General features: G+C 37.8%; 1 protein-coding gene across 3 annotated transcripts in view; it reads right to left on the bottom strand.

The window, feature by feature from the left end:
* The window catches only part of pter (phosphotriesterase related), an 8226-nt gene extending 5624 nt beyond the window's left edge, over positions 1–2602 (bottom strand). The window contains exon 1 of one of the 3 annotated variants that reach the window (XM_050074504.1): positions 2502–2602. The gene's annotated coding sequence lies outside the window, so the exon portion shown is untranslated. Of the gene's footprint in view, positions 1–2403 lie in introns of all 3 variants that reach the window. The other 2 variants (XM_050074505.1, XM_050074506.1) reach the window with 2 other exon arrangements.
* Between the last annotated feature and the right edge of the window lie 3543 nt (positions 2603–6145).

Raw genomic sequence — 6145 nt, 5'->3', positions numbered from 1 at the left:
GGGTATCCGTGCACAGTGGGTAGGGTCAGGTGCTGGTAGGTGGCAGGAATATGTATATAACAATAATAGGGATACACCTCCGCACACTTCATGTAGACTTTACTCTAGATCTTTATTTGTGAACAACGCGTTTTGGGTGTAGCGTCATCAGGTTCACACATATATTTATATATTTATATGTGTGTGTGTGTGTGTGTGTGTGTGTGTGTGTGTGTGTGTGTGTGTGTGTGTGTGTGGTTTTTTTATGCTTAAAGGTCATATGTACAGCTGTTTCATCAAAACGAACATTAAATTTAAAAAAAAAAAAAAATCCATAGAACGTCTGGAAAGGTGTAGAATTAAAATCTATATTTTCCTGAAAAAAATAATTACAGTAGAGAAATAACTTTTAGAAATTTTGACGGGTCCAAAATATGTCAATATTTTGATTTGGTTACGTTGGTTACGGGGGGAGCTCAGGGTTGCCAGATTGTGATAGCTGCAGAGGTATGGCGTCGTCCCAGCGCTATCCGTCGCAAATTCTAGCCGACCAATGGAGAAGCAAAACCAGAATCAACATCGGTTCAGCTTTTGATCGTTGGTGTCAGCTGAAGGCAGAAAAAGGGCTAAAAAGCCACGCAGAGGTTGCCGCTTTCCTTCTGGACAGGTAAGCTAATGTTGCTAGCTAACGCAGCAGGGTTGTAAAAAGATATATCCGCTGAATTTATCTAATATCTAGTAAAGCCGAACTAATGACACTGCAAAAAAAAGTAAGGATGATGGTTAATTTTAGATATTTTAGCAAGTTCTCTAGAAAAAGTGTTTTTGGGACTCCGGTTGTAGAGTTGTCAAATAGTGTTGTAAAAAAGTAAATCTACTGAATATATCAAATATCTATATATTTGCTGTTTTAATATCAAGAACAGTTTCGTGTTTTTGTGTGTGTACAGGATGTTGTTGAATCAGGGAATGCGTGTGTCCACCACGACAATGGATCCTAATTGACTAATTATGTTTGCATTAGTGATGAGTAGAGCTAAAAATGCTTTACGGAGATGGTTACAGTGTGTTACAGAGCGCACAAGAGAGGATTCATGATTTATTATTATTATTATTATTATTATTTTCTAATTACTATACCACAAAAGACTCTTCACTTGACATGGCTGTCTCCAGTGTCTGTCGTTTACGAACCTGGCAACCTGTAGAATTGAAGACTGGAGCGAGAGCAGGCGAGCGTGAGTGCGACACCTACTGACCGGGAAGTATGAATCCTATATTTATCACCTTGAAATGTAAGTGCAGGGCGTGAGTGCTTCCTTCACCACTGCTGCTGACATTTACAGCTTCAACCATGTTTTTACTCAATTGCTGGGTTTTTATATATTCTGTAACACCAGTACTGATGCTGCAGAAAATCATGTTTGCTTACTTTAGTTTATTTAAGAAGGGACAGTGCAAACTATTAAATACACACAGTATAAAAAAGCCAGAGGGTTATTTTTCATCTGTGGCCCCTCCCTTGTTACACAAGGCTACTTAAAATACAACAAAGCACAAACAAACAAACAAAGAAAAGATTTTAGCATGATTTTTTTAGTCACAAGAATGAATTGATCATCAAATGTGTGCCTTCAATTTTAAAAGCACTGGAGGCGGTGACATATTTCCAACACTAGCAGGAAATATTAGCAGCTGCAGAAAAGAGTTTTGTGCTTACATGTGTGTGTGTGTGTGTGTGTGTTAATCATAAGTGTCTCTGATATGAAGTGAGGTTACATTCCACTCTCTTGAACCTCTCAGATCAGGCTGACTTGTGAAAATCACTTTTCCTCGTTGGAATATTACAGTCTCCTCTGATGGAGCCTGGTGACACACTTACTGTCTGTTCTTGTACTGATGGAAGCTGCAGGTGGTTATATAAGTTCTTTTAAGTGTTTAATAGAATCTATTTCACTTCTGCAGAGGTTATCCAGGTGTGCCAGGGTCTTTGCACACGGAAACATCTGCCCTAGTGTTGCGTTTAAGGGGCGTTACCTATACTAGTAGATGACCAAGAGCAGATTCGGAACATTTGGTGCATCTGACTTTTCTTAACAGAGGAGAAAGCATGAGATAAATTTAGAGCTGCAGCACGAGGCCCACTGTCACAGACCAGACATGAGAGTGTGTTTGCAGACTGAGCAATCATTGACCAGGCTGACCCCACAGTGCAGGACCATAGCGAGCTGTAGCAAAGCAAAGTGCAACACCCGACCCGTACTCAAACTAACCACAGGCTCTGTGTCTGAGCTGAGTTAACTTCGTCTCTTACTCGCTCGGTTTGCAAAATGCGAGTTATCACTGCAACCTGGCAGCCGATAACTTACAGAGAGCAGCGTTTGCAGAAAGGGGCAAAGTGCAACTCGTTAAAAAAACACACACCAGAAAACAGCGTGCAGTGACGTCACAGCTGCAGCACGAGGCGGAGGACACTCAAACCTCATCAGCTTTGTAGAGTAAAATATATCCAGGCTACTCACAGACAGTTTGCTGACCTTGTTTCTGCTTGTAGCGCTCCTCTTGCAGCCCCAGCTGAACTCTGGACGCTCCGGATTAGGGAAGGGATACGGGAAGTGTGAAGCATCGCGAGATTACAGTTCCTGCTGACAGCAGAAGCCTCCAGCCATCAACAATCATACATAGACTGCAGGCTGCACAACAATAACTCAGAGTCTATTGTTTAAATATATTTTCCAAGATTTTTTCAACGTGTTTTGTTAATTTATTCATTTATTTTTTTATTTATTTATTTTTATTTTTTTATCTTTTTGGGCTTACTGGCCTTTATAGTTATTTTATTATTAATTTTTGTACTTTATTTTCATATACACAGCTTATTTGCTTTTTAGTTTACAGTTCATTACAAACAAAAATGTTTGGTCAGTGTTAAAGGGAAACTAAATAAAGAAAAATATGAAATACATAAGGCTGCCTTGAGTCACTGGCTCCGTTTAAGTCTCTCCTAAAAACACTTTCTGTCTATTTTATTGCTATCGTACTGATTTTGATGACCTTTTATCATCTTGATTTTAACTTTGGCCTTATTTTATCTTTTACTAGATGACATTTTATGGCACATTATTTGTTTTATTGTTCTTGTGTTTTAATTGTGTTCACTTTTGAAGGGTGCTACATGAATAAAGTTTATTATTATTATTATTATTATTATTATTATTATTATTATTATTATTATTATTATTATTATTATTATTATTATTATAAACAACCAATACAGTCACAGTTTAATAAACAGTTAAAGAGATATGGAATGACTAATAGTAGAAGATAAGAAATAAGTTGTAATATCTCATACACTACATTAAATACAATGACAGTATAGTTACAGTCTCCCATCTTCTATAAGCCACCTTTTCTCAAACACAATTCCCTATTTCTTATTTTGTGAGTCACTGTCTCCATGAACTTCACTTCTTGAATCATACTTTTCCATTTTGTTAAATCTAGGGGTTAGTTTTTTCCCACCATTTGTTTATCTGTTTCAGTTCTGTGATTCTCAATATTCTTAATAGGTATTTTTCATCTTGACTAACAGCTGGAGGTTTTATCAAAAGTTTTTTTAAACGTCTTCCATCAACTTTCAACCAATATGTATTTAATACTTTACACAAGTAGAAAACATTTGAATAGTTAGCATGATCTTCCCTACAGTTCCTCCAGCATTGAGAGCTTGTTGTTATTTTAATGCTAAATAAGTATAATTCAACATATGACATTTAAAAAATGAAAAGAAAATAAGAACAAATAAATAGCACACACACCCACAGACAGAGTTTTCGTCATTATATAGTAAGATTGAAACAACACAGTGTAAAAAGGACTAGGGGGATACCATACTACATAAAGATATAATATAACAGCTGTTTTTGCTGGTTGAATCAAAGAGCAGTTTTATGTAGTGTTCAACATCCTTTAGAAAAGCAACAATACGAGGTTTATTATTGCTAAACTTACATTCATGGATACTTTGCCAGACTCATTACCAAGTTAATTCTAAAAAACATTTTGTCTTTTTTTTGTGGTATTAAAGGAAACCAAACACCAACAAGTCTTTCGAGATATGCTCCATGACAAATCTGCAGAGTCCTTCCAGAATTTCTTGGTGTGAGAACAAGGTGTAAAACATAATGTTCATTACAGAAAGAGCAGGTTGTGTTAATGTCTTTAATGTGTTTCTGCATGTAGTGATTGGCAGAGTAATATGTATAAATAATTTAAGGACACCTCCTTAACCTTACTCACAATCAGGGGTTTATGAGGGAGCATACAAACCTTCTTCCAGTATATTTAATTTGCAAACTGATATGCTATGACATATGGAACAAAGACAACATCTTGTTGAAACAGGGCACACATGGCTCTATTATTATTCTTTGGGGTGCATGGCAAGAAACAGATTTTTCCTACTTACGAGTCAGCTGCATTGGGGACAGGTGCAGATCTGTGTGTAGGACTAATAACATTTCTAAGATGCATCACAGTGCCTGTTGGAACGGCATCAGATACAAATTGTGAGTTTATTTGTGGAGCACTTCTCTAGATCAAACATCACAAAGTGCTTTACAATTACGGACAAAGGGAAGACATAAAAAATGGTTTTGAGCTGCTTTTTACTAAATGTGTTCACAATTTGGGAGTCGCAGCTTTAACAACACAGTCTCCTTTAGCATGGGCTGATAATGAGACAACGGGCCCCAGGGCACGGACAAGACCCCAATGTTTTTCTGACATAGGAGCTGGACACACAGACTTTGTTTGTTTAACCTCTTTTTGTTGTTATTTGCATGTCTTGGTGCTTGTTATGCTCGTCTCTGTGGTGGCGTGTGTCTCTGTGGTCATTTCGAGACTCTTTGTAGTAATTTGGTGTCATTTTGTGGTTGTTTTCAACTTTTTGTGTCTCTTTGCAGCTGTTTTACATCTTTCTGTGGGTGTTTTTGTCTCTTTGTAGTTGTTTTATGTGTCCTTGTGGTCATTTTTGTCCTTACCTGGTCTGTACGTGTCAATTGAGTGACATTTTGCAGGTGAAGGCCAGCAGGGCTGTGACACTGTGGGCTCCTGGGTTTGGTCCCGCTAGGCCCACTCAGGAATCCATCCATGTCCTTTAGTGGAGCAAGGAACAGCCAACATGCAGAGCTTTAAGAGTTATCAGGATCAACTTGACTTGTATTTTAAATATGTTATTAGGAGCCAGAATAAAGAAATCAAGATTAGAGTCATTTAAAAGCAACTGATCCAAAGATCTCAACCTGGAATATCTCGCTAAAACATGTAAAGAGACGGGATCAAATAAATAACTCATCTCAGAAATTATCCACATCTTACCGAGACAAAATGGGCTTAATGGGGGATGAGGGTGCACCAGGGGCCCTTTTTGCTCCAGGGAGCCTCCCACAGGTTATTTTGACGATGGTAAAGCAAAATTAAGACACAAACAGAAGTTGTCACCGAATGCAGCGACCTCATCTTCCTCATCTCAGCAAGTAAAGACAGAGATTTATCCAGTCTGAAACATGAACACTGAACATGTTTGTGTGTTCACTGCAACAGCAGAACAAGTGCTGCTGTGGAGACCATCTGCTGAGCGAGGAGCACAGAAACAGAGCGAGACACAGTCTGTCTCTCAAACCCTGCATCATCCTCACATGTTCCCCGAAGATGATATCATCCAGTTTTTTAAATGACAGCTGATCGCAATTAATATGTTACCCTGTTTGAAGCCTGGATCTGAAATTTGAGGTTTTTGATATGCCATCCTTTATTGCGGGTTTATTGGTTGCAAGCAAATGCTTCATAAATAATAGTTAAATCATTTATTAATGGTTTATAGACTAATTATAAGTCAAGAAGAGTTTTGGTGTTACCAGGTTGTGGCCTGTGACAAATGACCTTTCAACCTCCTGAAAACGGCTGCAGAGCATGAAAAACATACATTTGTTAATATTTAATTAATATTTACAAAGTGTAGACTTGATAGATTGTTCTGACAACTCATATACTGTACACATTTACAGTTACTGATAACGTACTTTTACTGTAAAATGCCAGAAAGTCTTGATGGGCCTTTACTAATGACTTTCTGATGAAAACTCTGTGTGTGTGTGTGTGT

Source organism: Epinephelus moara, chromosome 21 (genome assembly GCF_006386435.1).
Source record: "Epinephelus moara isolate mb chromosome 21, YSFRI_EMoa_1.0, whole genome shotgun sequence".
Lineage (NCBI taxonomy): Eukaryota > Metazoa > Chordata > Actinopteri > Perciformes > Serranidae > Epinephelus > Epinephelus moara.
The sequence above is the reverse complement of the archived record's forward strand: the minus strand, read 5'-3'. Positions and strand labels throughout refer to the sequence as shown.